Below are 16,946 nucleotides of genomic sequence, written 5' to 3' on the forward strand. Positions count from 1 at the left end.
ACAGCGAGACAAAGGGTGCCTCTCTCGTGGTGCTAAATAACAGGTGCGTTGTTGAATGACAGATAGATGAACAGGTTTAGTAAGATAGAGTTAGTTGGTTGATTAGCTAGTTGGTTGGTTGGTGTGGTGGCTGGCTGGTTAATTAGTCTGACACAGTGTGTGTGTGTGTGTGTGTGTGTGTGTGTGTGTGTGTGTGTGTGTGTGTGTGTGTGTGTGTGTGTGTGTGTGTGTGTGTGTGTGTGTATGTGTGTGTGTGTGTGTGTGTGTGTGTGTGTGTGCGTGTGTGTGTGTGTGTGTGTCTGTGTGTGTGTGTGTGTATTTATGTGTGTGTGTGTGTGTGTGTGTGTGTGTGTGTGTGTGTATGAGGGCTTACCACACAGCTCTTCTAAACAGTGGGGAGTCAAAGCTTTTTTTGTCTCATCATCTCCCCTTTCTTAATGGCTACCTTTAGCGTCTCTGTGTGTCTGTCTGCCTCATCCCTTCTCCATTATAACGGGCATAGTGTATTAGTATTCATTGTTGGGATCCCAGGCTCATTTGATCAATGAACTCAATTGGAATACATGGTGGAATTTACCTTCTCCTGCTGGTCCTACATCACTCCTTTTGTGAGACAGGAAGGAAATCGAGGGACGTTTGTATAACCAGACAGCGGAGCCACCTAGTCATATCAGGTTTTAAGCCCTGGGTTCTTTCTTTTGCCTTTAAACAGGAACTAATGTTAAATCCTTGCCTACCAGGTGCGAGTCTGCCTTGGTGTCTTCAATCCTGGGGGAGGAGGGAGGCCATTCGTGGATCGGGATGTCTGGTAAGATAAATTGCGATGGATCTGATGACCTTCTCTTGGGTTAACGGGGATCAGGGCGACTTCACCAGCTAAGGTAAGTATGAACCAGGTGAATTTTTGAACCGTATTCTTTCCCTAATACCGTTTCCTTAGTAGTGATTTTCCATACTTCACCCTTGTCCTTCTTTTTTTTTTATTTTTGTCTGCTTCACCAACTGGGATGTGTATGAACTAGGCCATTTTTTATCCTTATTCTCTCCTTAGCCGTTTCCTTAGCGACTGATTTTCTATACTTCATCTTCCTCTTGTTTTTTTGACTTTTCAACTTCACCAACAGGGATGAAGTGTACAGACCAGGTAAGTTTTCGATCCTTATTCCCTCCTTAATACCTTTTCCTTAACGATTTATTACCTCCGCCAAGGAAGTTATGTTTTCACCCTTGACCGTTTGTTTGTTGGTTGGTTGGTTGGTTTGTGAGCAAGATTGCACAAAAACTACTGGACGGATTTCCACGAAACAGATGGAAGAATGGGCCGCTTGGCGCAGAATCATTTCATTATATTTTTGGTTCGGATCCGGATAAAGGTGCGGATCCAACATTTTTTTTTTTCACTCTCTTCTTTGTTGCGAGCTAGGGCGTTTTTCGACATTTTCATTGGGCCTTGGCGGAGGTATGCGCTCTACTGAGTGTCATTCTAGTTTTCCATACTTCACCTGGCTCTTGCATGTTGTTCTTATTTTTTAAACACCAACGTGGAAGGTCAAAATAGCACACAAGCAATTATTAATGAGCTGTATGTAAAAAAAAACAAAACCGGTCAGGAAAGAGAGTGCTAGGGAGCTTCCTTAACTGACGAGGATAATAATGATGATGATGATGATGATGATGATGATGATGATGACGATGATGATGATGATGATGATGATATACACCACAGCTGCAAATCATGGCACCTGTGTAGCTGCTTCAGGTGACAAGTCAAACCCAGGTCTGTGGTCGATGTGGGATGCGATGACACGCTTAAGTACGTCTGTAAGTACGCAATATTTTGATTTATTTTTGCACTCACTGTTTTCTCACCTTTTCTTTCTCCTCCTCCCTCGTCCTCCTCCTCGTCCTCCTCGTCCTCCTCCTCTTCTTCTTTAACTATGTACTGTACCTCATCTTAACCTGCATGTGGGGAGTATGGAGAATGAGATTTACAATAGCTAATGATGATGATGATGATGATGAGGGTACTACTACTACTACTACTACTACACCACTGTTAATACCACTACTACAACTACTAACACTACTAATACGACTACGACCACGACTAGTATTAATAACAATAACGAGTAATAATAATAGTGATACAAATAATCATAAAAATATGCAAAAAAAAACAAATTATGTGAGTACGACTATCACGCCTATTCACAAGAGCTTAGGATATTGATGATGAATTTTTACTAACACTAACAACGCAATCACTCCCCCTACAGACCGAGTTGAGATTTCCAGAGACGCGTGAAGGCTACACCGCTTTAGCCGTCCCCACCACCAGGCCTCAGGGGTCTTACTGCTTCAGTGGATGGGAGAACAGGGCTGGGAGATGCTGTAAGGTGATGATGATGATGGTGATGGTAAAGATGGTGATGAGGATGATAATGATGATGATGATGGAGATGATGATGGTGATGATGATGATGATGATGATGGTGATGATTGTGATGATTATGATGATGATGGTGATGATGGTGATGATGATGATGATGATGATGATGATAATGGTGATGATGATGATGATGATGATGATGATGATGATGACAATGGTGATGATGATGATGATGATGATGGTGATGATTGTGATGATTATGATGATGATGGTGATGATGATGATGATGATAATGGTGATGATGATGACGATGATTTTTTTTATGAGCGATGAAGAAGATGATGACCAAGGCCGCAAACCGCAATTATGGTTATTCCTCCCAAGATGAAAAACAAAATACAAGAGAGAGCCAAATTCAAGATCCGACTGATGATGATGATGGTGATGATGATGGTAATGATTGATGATTATGATGATGATTGATGATGATGATGTTGATGATGATGATGATGATTTTGGTGATGATGATCTTGATGATGACTGTGATGATGTTGGTGATGATGATGATGATTGTGATCATGATGGTGATGATGATGATGATTGATCATGATGGTGATGATGATGATAGTTGATGATCATGATGGTGATGATGATGATGATTGTGATCATGATGGTGATGATGATGATTGCTGATCGCGTCAGTGATGATGATGATGATGGTTGTGATCATGATGGTGATGATGATGATGATTATTGTGATGGTGATGGTGATGATGGTGTGAGTGGTTGCTTAACAGTCCAGTATGAAGCTGCGTGAACGTGAGTTGGACTTAATAGCGGAAGGTGCATATTTATATTTTTATAATGTGAGATGGTTTGGCCATATAGAGGAAGATTTTGAGACTGACTAGGAGAGTGTCAAGTGAGTCAGCAGTATAAGGGAAGGGGAGACCAAGGATGAGATGCAGGTACGAGATGAAGTGAGTTGGAGAAAAGGTGTGGGTTGGAGAAATGCCAGTTTGGTCCTTCTCACTTTTTCCTGCAACTTCAGTTTGGAGAGGGTTTCGTGGGTAGGTGAGGGGGAGCCTTGCCGGCTTTTTTCTTTGTTGTTTCCGTCTTACTGAATTAGATCTCGTAGTCGTAGTCTTCTCTATGACCAAACCACCATCAACATCACTAATACTAATTCTGTCACCTTTTACCCTTGTTTACTGAACTCTACTCTCTTTTTCCTCCTTCTTCTCTTTCTTCTCTTCTCTTCTCCACTTATCCCTTCTCCTCTCTTTCCCAGGACAACAGAGTCTTCAGTTGAATGGATGGTTGGCCAGCTGTGTACACCAGCTGGGACGGAACCAAGCCACCATCAACATCACTGGCAATAACTGTGTTATGGTGGACGCTGCCAGTGGTCCATGGTATACTAGGCCAAGCGATGACACCAAACCATTCATGTGCAAGTGCACTAATGGTAAGTATTGACAGATAGATAGTTAGATATAAACACAGATATTGTCTGTGGTTCACTGGAGCTTCTATTGATACCAAGCCATTTGTGTGCAAGTACACTAGCTTTAAGCGTCTAGGCTGCTCCGACCATGGAAGTATCATGAAGGACAGTCACTAAAATACTAATACTAAAACTAATACTAACATTACTACTACTACTACTACTACTAAGAACAATTTACTTATAATGTGAAGTGAATGGAGACCTACTATAGTTCTTCTGCTTTAACTTGGCACAAACTTTCAACCCTTTGCAGCTTAATTCACATGCAGTAGTACAGTGGCGGAAAAAGACAATACACTGGCTTTATATCCTCTCTAGCAGCACTACTGGTGACTAGCATCATAATCTGGTTTAACTCTTGCCATAACTCAGCATTCAAGATGGAGGGATGGCAATTTTGGCCAATTTAAAGTGAACAGAGTATAAAACTAGAATTCTTAAGTGTCACCAACCTCTGACCCTCCCGTCTCGTAGAGGCAGAAAAAGACAATACTATGGCTCTATATCCTCTCTATAACACTTCCTCGTAGAGTAGCATCATATTCTAATGTTACGACTCAGCATTCAAAATGGAAGGATGGCAATTTTAGGTCAAGGTAGAGTGAACAGAGTATAAAGCTAATATTCTTTACTTTTTCACTTTAGGAAGTGCCATAACCCCTGACCCTCCTCTCTCTGGCCACTGCCCTGATACCCGCTGGATGGACTTGGGTGGATCCTACTGCTATCTCCCGTCTGACACCGTGAAGAACTGGAATGATGCAGAATCTGAAGTAGGGTTTTTTATTTTTGTGTGTGTTGTATCTCTTATCTCCTTCTATATCTATGTCTGTCTGTCTGTCTATCTATTTATCTGTGTATCTACCTGCCTTTGCATCTGTTTGTGTCTATCTTAGGTGGTTTACCTACAGCTGTCTGCCTTTCTGGCTTCATGAAAGATCATGGAACTGATAATCTGAAGTAATTGTTTTTTGTGCTTTGTCTGTCTATCTCCCTCTCCATCACTCTGTCTTGCTGGCTTTTACTCTATCATCTCTATTCATCTGTATATCTACTTGCTTGTCCATCTCCTTGTGTCTATCTTGGGTAGCTCCCTACTGCTATCTGCTCTCTGACACCACGAAGAACTGGACTGTGGTAAATATGAAGTAAGCTGTTTCTATATTTTTAGCAATCTAAATATCTGTCAGTCTATCTATCTATCTATCTATCTGTCCACCTATCATCTTTTTATCTGTTTATATCCCCTGTAGGGGTGACCACAAACAAAACATCTCCAGCTTCAGCACCAACACAGACTGTCACTCACAGACAGTCCACTCTTTTCTCACTCTCTATACGTCATCTCAATACAACACATTTACTCTGCACAAGTTACATCCCCACAAACAAAAAATCCATTACCGGGTATACACCCCACGGAAATGCAAATTTTTACGACCTTTTGCGAGAAGCCACACCACACCACATCATACCACACTACACCACACCGCACCACACCACACAGTATCATCCTCCACACCACATACACCACACCACACCACGCCACACCACAGCGCACTACACCACGCTACACCACACCACGCCACATCACACGGTATCATCCTCAAGCACCACACCACACCCATCCTAACGTCATTTTCTTTTGTTCCTTCCAACTGTCTGCGAGAGAATGCCAGCTTAGCGCATTTGCATTCACTCCGAGGAAGAATGGACGTTGATCCGAGAGATGGCTGTGGACAGTGTTTCCAGCCCCATGTGGACTGGTCTTATACAGAAGGCTGAAGGGACATTTGGAGAATCTCGTAACACCACTTCCTTAACGATTTGTTCTGCATTTTACACCTATTTATGCTGTATAGGCATAAAAGCACACTTGTTGTCGGAAAATTGTAAAGTCAGATGTTTTTGTTCGTGTGGGTGTTGACTATCCCCAGTCTGTCAAGCCGAGCAGACCCATCAACAGAAGGCGAAGCAATCGCCTCTGCAAGACCAGTGTTCCCCTGCGATAGACAGTACACGTTGCCACAACGAGCGTGCAGGGTGTTACGAGCGTCAGTGAAATCTGTTGAGAGAAATAACAGCTTCTGGATAATACTACTACTGCTACTACTTCCACAGCTACTACTACTACTGCTACTACCACTACTATTACTACTATTACCACCTCAGGGGTACGGCTGGAGTGACGGTACAGGCTTCGACTTCATCAGATGAGCTGAAAACAGGCCAGAACAGTGAGGGGGGAACCAGTGTGTGGAACAGAGTGGCCGGAACAGGCCTGTGGAACTTGATGCCTACTGTGACAACTCCAGTCTGTTCCTGTGCAAGGCTAAGAAAGGTGAGTTTATCCCATTTTTCTCACCTTCCTTCCATTTTTTCCTCCTTCATTCCCTCCTTCCCTCATTTCTTTCCTTCTTTCTTTAGGGGTTGTTTTTAGCACTAACAGCCTTTAAGTTTTCTTTCGCTTTCTGCTTTTTCTTTTATCTTACAGTAAGGTATGGTATGCTGTCAGGCCCTGCTGCGGATGTCACTGATTGCATTGCGCAGATTGACCCTTGTGCAGTGTGGTGCAGTGAGGATCGCTGTCCGTTCTCCCCTTTGGGGCTAAGATGCGAATGAATGTGTTTGAATGGATGAGTAAATGGGGGAGTGTGTCGTCCTGTCTCCGGCTACCTCCCTTTCCTTGGGGAAGCAGCCTAGGTATATAGAGAGATACATAGATTTCTATAGTTTATTTTCATCGCAACTCCTTTCACCATAACTTGGCCCAGATTTTCATCATTTTTTTTGCAACTTATTTCACGTAGCTCCAGTGGCGGAAAAAAGATAATACTACGGCTCTACATCCTTTCCATAGCGCTTCTTCCTGAGCTGGCATATATTCTATGGTGTTACTCGAATGTTACAACTCAAAATTCAAGATGGAGGGATGGTAATTTTGAAGGCTTGTTGTGAGACAGAGTATACCAAATGATTTGCTATACATTATATGCATTTTTTCTATCTCCAGTACATGATGAAAACACAGCACAACCACCCACCCAGCACCCGACAAGCAAGCCTGGAGGTAAGTTACAACAGTCTGTTTGTTTCAACCTGGCAAAAGATCCTAACCCCTTTCAGCTCAGTTGTTATGGCATGAAAAATGAAGTCCCCACAAAACATAAGAATTAAGATCTGTATGATGATGATGATGATGATGATGATGATGATGATGATGATGATAATGATGATGATGATGATAATGATGATGATGACGATGATGATTCTGGACCCTACGTCACTGCATCTTTTAACTTAGGAATCAGAGTTAGAATGATGATGATGATGATAATGATGATGATGATGATACTGTACGATAAGTGGATGATGTTGATAATGGTGATGATTATGATGATCATAGCCTAATAATGATATAGAAAGTAGGTGGATGATGGATGATGATGATGATGATGATGTATTTCAGGTGGTGGTGGTGGTGGTGGTGGGGAGTACTCTCAGTAGTGGAGCAATAGCCTGCATAGTGATAGCAGTGCTGTTGGTGGTGGCGGGGAGTGGGTGCTGTCGGATACACATACACACAGAAACAGCCAAAGAAAGTGACTAACCAAGACCCCCAAGGCTTTGATGATATTATGTATAGTACAGGTAAGTTGTAATTTGCTTTTTTGAATTGTAAATGAGATACTGACTAGGAGAAGTGTATAGAAGAGAATGAGTATGAGGAGGTGGAAGGATGGGGGTGGAGAGGAGGATATGAGAGACGGTGAGTGTGAGCTGGAGATAGGACAACTTGAGTAGTGGAGGACAGGGATTGATATGGAGGCCAGTTGTCTGTGGCCATCGCTCCGGATTAAGGCACCTGCAGGAGAGTAGATTGATAGTGGATTTTGCTGGCCACTGACAGACTTTAATAGTGGAGGAAAGTTGAGAGGTGTCTTAAGGAAAATAGTTAGCCGGGTATCATCACAGCTTCACGATAATGTCTTGAACACTGTGAGTGGTAAGTGTTGAAACAATTTCACCCAGCATTACCCAGTCCATTTTCTTGCCTCCTTCCTATGGTGAGTAATCTGGTCTAGTCACCTGAATCTAAGGTATGTTAAGAAGCAGGCGAAAGAGAAAGTTACCTCACCAAAGCCCTCGTAAATTCAGTAATATTGTATGTCTAGTGCTGGTAAGTTATACGGTAGTTATTAAGAATTGGAACTCATGAAGGAGAGTGGATGTTTGATGTTTTGCTAAGTGTGTGTGTGTGTGTGTGTGTGTGTGTGTGTGTGTGTGTGTGTGTGTGTGTGTGTGTGTGTGTGTGTGTGTGTGTGTGTGTGTGTGTGTGTGTGTGTGTGCGCGCGCGCATATGCGCACGCGAATGCGCGCAAGCTCATTATACCAATTGATGGTCACAGGTGTGAGTGTTCCTTCTTGTCCTTTATAATCTCTGTGTAGTTAGCCTACTACTGCGATTATTATTATTATTATTATTATTATTATTATTATTATTGTGCCACTAATAATTTTTTTTGGCCAATCTGATAGGAGCCAGAGTATCCCTGGAAGCTTGAATGATGAGTAAATGGAAGCCTAGCGTGGCCAATTGAACTGCGCAGACTTAGGCTGTCTGGACGTTTGCTACTCCTCACCCTGTCCTAGGGTGGGAAAGGAGGTCCAGATGATGATGACGATGATGATGATATTGATGATGATGATTATCATTATAATTATTTTAATTGCAACAACTACCACTACTACTACTACTACTACTACTGCTACTAGTGCTCCTGCTGTTACTACTACCACTAATTATTATTATCATAATTATTATTACTCATCATGACTATCGATTCCAGCATCAGAGTCCAAGGGTGCAGGAAGCATCAGAGTGGACAGCATCAGGAAGGATCCAGTGCATAACCAAACCACCGGCCCATCACATCACCACTCATCTCCTCTCATCTTCATCATCACCCATCTCCCTATACTCCTTCCACTCTAACTTGGCCTAAAATTGCCATCTTTCCATCCTGATTATTTACACAACAGCATTATCATCAGTCTACCTATATTCTGTTCACTCTAACTTGGCCTAAAATTGCCATCTCTATCTTCAGTGCTGAGCTGTAACAAGAGAATAACACAAGAACATAGCACTAGTCACGAAGAAGTGCTATGGAAAGGATGTAGAACCGTGGTATTGTTTGGTGCTGCCACTGAGCTACGTGAACTATGCTGAAAAAAAAAATGAGCGGAACTGTCCTCCTTAGTCTGTATTTCCCTCTGCTTATGACCTTCAGTCCTTTAAATGCAATGTGCCCAGGTAACTCTCTCTCTCTCTCTCTCTCTCTCTCTCTCTCTCTCTCTCTCTCTCTCTCTCTCTCTCTCTCTCAAGCAACTTTCTGGATTAATGGCCTTTGGTTCTTTCTTCCATCAAAAAACCTTCCATGCAGCATTATTTTACTTAGGCTACTACAAGACGAGTTTTTTGAGTCGAGGGAAAGAATTCCAATGGACAAAAATTTGAAAAATAACCCAATTCTCTCTATAATTTTCACTTTTTTGTTGTGCTGCATTTAAACCGTTCCAATATTAATTCAGTTTTCATAAATAACATAGAGATTATTTACATGCCATACAAAACAATAATTCGCTAAAGAAGGGGTGTTAAGGAACCTTTTAGGAGCAAACGAGAATACCAGTTTGAAATTTATACACCTGGTAATTTATACACCTGGTAATATAATGTCATTTGGATCCCCATTTTTTTTTTTAAGTGTATTTGATCGACTCGTAAATCTGGCATCATGGGAGAAGAAAGAGTGAAAAGAAATTGTCCATATGTGGACTTCTCACACATCCAATTTGTACTACTCTTTCTTGTTTTTATTTATTTTTTCTTGCGGGGATTTAGGCCTTTGGTTCCTTCTTCCCATGCATTAAAAAAAATGCGTGCTGAATGTGTCCACCATTATTCCTGCCACATGAAAACCCATAGCCTGAGAAAACAAGAAAACGGAAATGGAAAAAGGGGGAAAATGAGAATTGAAAAAAAAAAAAAAAGGAGAGGAGAAAAAGAAAAGGAAAAGAAGCGAAAAAGAAAAATGAAACAAAGGAGGAAAGAAAAATGAAGAGAGAATAATGAAAATAAGAAGAAAATATGCTAATTGTTTTCCTCCATGCTTCAGACTTACTGAACTCTTCAATTCTTGACGAGCAGATACTCTTGATGGGTAAAATTTTTTGCCCACGTAAATATTGTGACAAATATGGTTAAGTCTTTGTTATGGTTTATGTGTCTTGTAAAATAATGCATGAACAAAATAATGATCAAAAGTTGAATTAGTGATAAGTTATAGCACATGAATTGTTTATTGAAAGGTTTCTTTTGAACCAACTTATTGTATCAGCACCAACAATAGTTTATAGTGCAACCCCTTCTCCCCGATAACGTATTCCATAGTTTATTATTATTATCATTATTATTATTATTACATGCATACGGTGGCGCTGGTCAAGAAGCCTTCACCTGGTGTCACTGTGCACCCTGGGTGGAATAAAGCAGCTGGGGCGTCCAACCGGGAGCCACACTTTCTTTATCATTTCCCTGCACCTCTGCATGCCGTCCCAGGGAAGGATCCTGGTCCAACCCTGGTGAGGTGCTGCCTCTCACAAAGGAGGCCAGATCCCTGCAAGGTGTATGTAGTGTTGTTGTTACACTGCAGGACGACCCCATTTAGAACCACTTCATACTTGCCTGTGGTTGACGGGTGTGCTAGGACCCAGACAGACGGGGTTAGAAGCAAAAGAAAAAGGCGGGAGGGGGAAAGAGGAGAATAATGACCACCTACACCCTTTTATTTTGCATATTATGCTTGCTTAGCATCCTCCCTGTGTGTTATTTATTTCGCTTTAATATGCGACATTGTTTGCATCTATAATACACAAAGAGGATTCACCGAGGTGTAATGTGCAGGATAAACTTGCTTAGGAAGTCATGTTTAGAGATCTCCGGTGACAAATAGGTTAAGAGACATGAGTTTGAGATTCTACCGTGGGGCGATGATCATTGTTATGCAGCGTATTCTGAGTCCCAACTTCTCGGGCTCAGGTACGGTGAAACCTTGGGTTCTTTGTTCCAGACCGGGTCAGTCACAGGCAAGGAAGGAAAGTCCAAACACAACTGGTCAAAAGGCACACTTATATATTAACAACAGACAATTACACATACAATCTGTGATCAAAACTATGAGACATACAATAACCAGATAATCTTGGAAGGCTAGCTCTTACAATAAATATTTCCACCTAGTTCAGCGAGTTTGACCTTTACACAGTATTCTACCTTTCTTGACATAAGATAAATCCCACACAGTGTCATATATATATGGTTCACACAATACACCAGGTGCACTAGGTCTCAGGCATATGACAAAGACAGTCAAGTATATACAAACACGTTACATAGATGGCAGTGTATACCCAAATCCTTATATATTCAGTCGCATAACATAAACAGTTTCCTATGCTAGTTATATGCACCCGCGTGACAGACGATGCCCTAGCTATCCCTATGTTACGTGCGCAGTACAGAGGACGAGAGAATATAGCACTTAGATCTACCCGCGCGTAAGGGGCTGAGGGGGGAGAGGGACGGGGGGGGCGGTGATATATGCTGCCTGGTTCTCACCTGAGAGTCCCGGGTTCGATTCCCGGCATAGTGATAATATACTGGATGAGTTGTAGTTGTTGTAGTAGAAGTGGTGGTGATGATGGTGGTGGTAATGGTAATAGGATTAAAATAATGATGATGGTGGTGGTGGCTCTTTTCTTATTATTATTATTATTATTATTCATAACAACAACAACTGCTACTACTACATATACTACTACTACTACTACTACGTACTTCTGCTACTACCATTACTATTTGTATGATTTATTTTTATTTTATAAATAACAGAACGGAGGAAGGAAAAACAAATGAGTAAAAAAAAAATAATCCATACAACAGATTACTGGTGTCCTCTGTTCATAAAATATCTGTAACAGTTAGACTTGAACAGTTGTGGGTTGAAATTTGGAGGGAAACAACTCTGGAGAAGCGAGTTCCAGAGAGATGCAGTTCGGGGAATGAAAGAATTCTGATAGGCAGAAGTTCTGCAATATGGCTGAGTGACATTCCAGTCATGAGCGCTACCAGATGGCACAACCATTCCACAAGGGTGAGCAATATTCAAGCTGAGAGAGCACGACTCTTATAAATTATAGCTAATTGCTCATCAGCGAAGAAGTTACGGACTCTGTACAATAATCCAAGTTTCTTTGAGGCGGTTTTAGCAAGTGATCTGACATGAAAGGTCCAGCTGAGGGCACTGTTAAGTAAGACGCCAAGAATTTCAATACTTTTGGAGATGGGAATATTAGTAGCACTGAAGGTAATGTACGAATCTGGCAATATCTGTCTATTAGTAAACTGTATATATTTAGTTTTACTAGCATTAAAAGAGACAAGGTTGTTTTGTCCCCATTAACTGATTGTAGATAGATCTTGATTTATGGAGATGGCTGTACTGAGTTGAGAGGTGGAGATATTAGACTTTGTAAATGGATGTCTGAGTGTGAATGAACTATGTAATGTTGAGTCATCTGCATATGAGTGAATGAGATTGTGGGTGACAGATAAGAGATCATTAATATGAACCAGAAAAAGGGTTGGCGCCAGAACTGATCCCTGCGGCATGCCGGCATTAACTGAGTGGAAATTGGAATATACATCATCTACTTTTACTCATATTTTCCTGTCACTAAGATATGAAGAAATCAAAGGAACAAAAGACGTTAGTCCATAGCAAGGGAGTTTGGACAGCAGGGAACGGTGCCATACTCTGTCGAAAGCTTTAGAGATATCAAGAGCTACTGCACGAGTTTCTCCAAAAAGATCAGTTGATTGATGAATGGTATGAGTCAAGAGACTGAGTACGTCAATGGTGGATCTTTCGTGGTGAAAACCATATTGTCTATCACTAATTAAGTTGTTGGATTCAAGATGTTTAACAATGTGCTTATTAATTAAAGTTTCAAATACCTTACCAAGAGAAGATGTGACAGCTATTGGTCAGTAATTGGAGGGGTCAGACGAACTTCCTTTCTTCGGGACTGGGTGGATATTGGCTTCTTTCCATGAATTTGGGAATAAAGAAGTACGTATGCATTGTCTGAATAATTTAGCTAGGACAGAGGCAAGTTCAGGGGAACACTTTTTCAAAACAATTGGCTGAATTACATCTGGGCCTGAAGCTTTGTTGGTAGGTAAATTGTCTAGGATGGATTTTACGTATCTTGTCTGTATTTTAAGTGGGGCAATTTCGGGAGAATCAAGTTCCAGTACTGGGACATTCTGGCTGGTATCGTCTATGGTAGAGTTTCTGGCAAAGGTACTGGCAAGGATATCTGCTTTTCCACGTGGGTCATTTGTAATATTGCCAGCTGAAGATTTTAATGGGGGAATGGAAGGTGACTTGTTAAAGTTATTATTGAAAGAATTAAGAGTTGACCAAAATATTCTATTGTCATTAGGGTTTTAAGTAGTTTTGATGCTTGCTTTTGAAGAAAGTTTGATTTAGATAGATTTAATACAGCTTTTGCATGATTTCTAGAAATTTTAAATTGGGAGAGTGATTCAGATGTATTTGATTTTAAGTAAGAGTTATATGCTAATGACTTTTGGGCTGTTGCCCAATTATTTTTCTCAACAGAGAGACAGACTAAACAGAAAGAAATAGACCAACATTAACACAACATCCATCCGTCCATCCATCCATTCATCCATCCATCCATCCGTCCATCCATTCATCCGTCCATCCGTCCATCCATCCGTCCGTCCATCCATCCATCCATCCACCCATCCGTCCATCCATCCACCCATCCGTCCATCCATCCATCCGTCTCTCCCAGTGACGTCAAAAGTTGAGTAAATTTGTCTTAGGCTTTTTGAACCAGGCTGTATTCTAGGTGAGAGGCTTCGTAAAACATTCTCCTAAACAATTTAGTTTGGATATTACACCTCACCATTCCCTTCTGTACTTTTTACTTTGTTTTTATATCGATATAGAGTTCATCAGAAATACAGAAGAGGATATTGAGGTGTAATATACGAGATAAATCGGTAAGGAAGAAGTGTTGCGTACTACCAGAACTGAGTGAGCGAAGGTGTGGAGAAACCCCTAATTTAGACGATGAATTCTGGAACATGTGATGATGATATAACTTGTCTATCTCTCTCTCAATTTCCAGACGCCATAATCCCATAAGGGGTGGCCGTTTGTCTTTAAGCTAGTGGTTTTACGGGGAGGGGCACTAACCCCCCCGCCAACCGACTTGTTAACATGTAGGGAACACGTATGGGTTGGTTATATGGTTACCATCCAGCACTGTAAATGGTTTCCTGACTTACTGGAAACCATTAGGTTTGTCACTCAGTGCAAAGCCACCTGAAAAGGAAAGAAGAGTAATACTAACTGACAGGAAAGATGGAAGAAATAGAAAGAGAGAGGACAGACACAGAAACAGAATGATAAAGGCGAAGGAAGAAGTAGGCAGCACTACGTCAAGTGAGTAGATGATGATGAGAAATAGGAAGAGAGGAAGGTAGACAGAAAAAGAATGATAAAGGTGAAGGAGGAAATAGGCAGCACTACATGAAGTGAGTGGATGATGGTCGCCATCTTCTACCTGTCTGGACTTGATATATCGTGGCTGACTGCACTGTGTAATGTAGGACGCAGGCTAATCCATCCATCCATCCCGTCATTATCTGCCCCATCAGGAGTCCAGGGGCCCGGGGCTAGGTTATTTAATTCCGACATTTAAGGCGAGGGTGACAAGCCTCCTTAACCCCTGAGTAGCATTATGTGAGCAATAAACCCCAGTCCTCCCGTAGATATGTCAGGACTCTAAAATATTTAAATACATATTAGCTACCAACATACATATGTAGTCAACAGGTTAGGTATGTCAGACCTAGGGCCCAAAGGAAATGACGTTAGTACCTCTCAGAAATGTCTCACACAGCACAATAGCCCAAAAGCAGCGCCTCTTGACCCCACACACACACACACACACACACACACACACACACACAGGCTTCTAGAACATTTCGACGACAGTGTAGCCCACGTGATGGAAGTTCTTATATATGGAAAGAAAGAGGAGAAGTATGAGGGAATGAAGAGGTTGGCGAAGAGAGAGCTAGAAGAGGGGTCTAGCGAGAGAAGCTGTGAGACGTTAGCTAGCACAAACGCTGTTGGGTGATACACTCCGTGTTAATCTTGTGTGGAGGAGGAGGGATGTTTGTATAGGTGTAGTGGAGTGGAGTGATGGGTGGAGGAGGAGGGATGTTTGTGTAGGTGTAGTGGAGTGGAGTGATGGGTGGAGGAGGAGGGATGTTTGTGTAGGTGTAGTGGAGTGTAGTGATGGGTGGAGGAGGGGGGATGTTTGTGTAGGTGTAGTGGAGTGGAGGGTGGAGGAGGAGGGATGTTTGTATAGGTGTAGTGGAGTGTAGTGATGGGTGGAGGTGGAGGGATGTTGCTATAAGAAGGGCTATGGGTTTAGGTATGTAGTTTATAAGACTCAATATGCTGTGTTAATGCTAGATATGCCTTTACTCTGTCTAGCTATGCTGCTTATTAGGCTAACTATGCTATGTTAAAGCTAGATATGCTACGCCAGACTAGATATAGTTACCTTGGCTAGTTATGTTGTTTATAAGGCTATGCTATGTCATGCTAAGGCTAGGTATGCGGTAACTTTAGCTAGATATGCTGTGACTTTGCCTATATATGGGGCTAACTATGTTATCTATCTATCTATATACCTAGGCTGCTTCCTACTAGGAAAGGGAGGTAGCCGAGACAGGACAACACTCCCCATTTACTCATCCATTCAAACACATTCATTCACATCTTAGCCCTAAAGGGGAGAACGGACAGATCCTCACCGCACCACACCGCACAAGGGTCAACTGCGCAATGCAATCAGTGACATCCGCAGCAGGGCCCGACAGCAGAACTGGTTTACCCCTGCCACATCATAACAGACCCATCCCCTTACCCGCACCTGACTTGACTACCTGATCAGACCAAATGCGGGAGAATATCCCCTCAGGGCTGCGTCATTACTTATTCACTCACAATTTCTCTCCATTTATTTCTGTCACGCACAGCCACTCTTCCTTGCTCAACAGACATCCCTCTCGCATCCAGCGCTCTCTTTACACTGTCCATCCATCCTATTCATGGTCTTCCTCTCAGCCTTACACCTCTCACATCAGATCTAGTTATCTTTTTCACCAATCGCTCATTATCCATTCTCTCCATATGCCCAAACCATCGCAACACCCTCTGCTCAACTCTACCAGCCATCTCCCGAACAACTCCAGTTCTCCTTCACACTTCATCATTTTGCACCCGATCCATACGCGTCACTCCACACATACTCCTCAGACACCTCATCTCCATTACATTCAAACTTTTCCTCTCTGCTACACCCATATTCCATGTTTCAGCCCCATATAACGCAGTCGGTACCACAATACCCTCATACAGCCTTCTCTTTACATCCATTCTAAGCGAACGACATTTAAACACTTTTTTCATTCCTCCCAGCACCTTTCCTACTTCATTTATTCTAAACTTCACTTCTGCATCTATTCTTCCATCCACAGCAACATGTGGCCCTAGATATTTAAAACAATCTACCTCCTCAAGCAACTCGCCATTCAAAACTATATTCATCCCCCTACCATCTATCAACCTCGTACACTCATCACATTACTCTTAATCTCATTTACTTTCAATTTCCTCCTTTCACAAACCCTTCCAAACTCCTCTACCAACTGTCTCAAACTCTCCTCTGAATCAGTCACCAGTGCGGTATCATCTGCAAACAGCAGCTGCTTCAGATTCCACTCTCCACCATCAACATTCGCCAGACTCAGACCTCCACCTAAAACTCTTGCATTCACCTCCCTTACAACACCATCCATGTAAATAT

Source organism: Coenobita brevimanus, chromosome 86 (genome assembly GCF_032717465.1).
Source record: "Coenobita brevimanus isolate Jiangsu-jjx chromosome 86, ASM3271746v2, whole genome shotgun sequence".
Classification (NCBI taxonomy): Eukaryota; Metazoa; Arthropoda; class Malacostraca; order Decapoda; family Coenobitidae; genus Coenobita; species Coenobita brevimanus.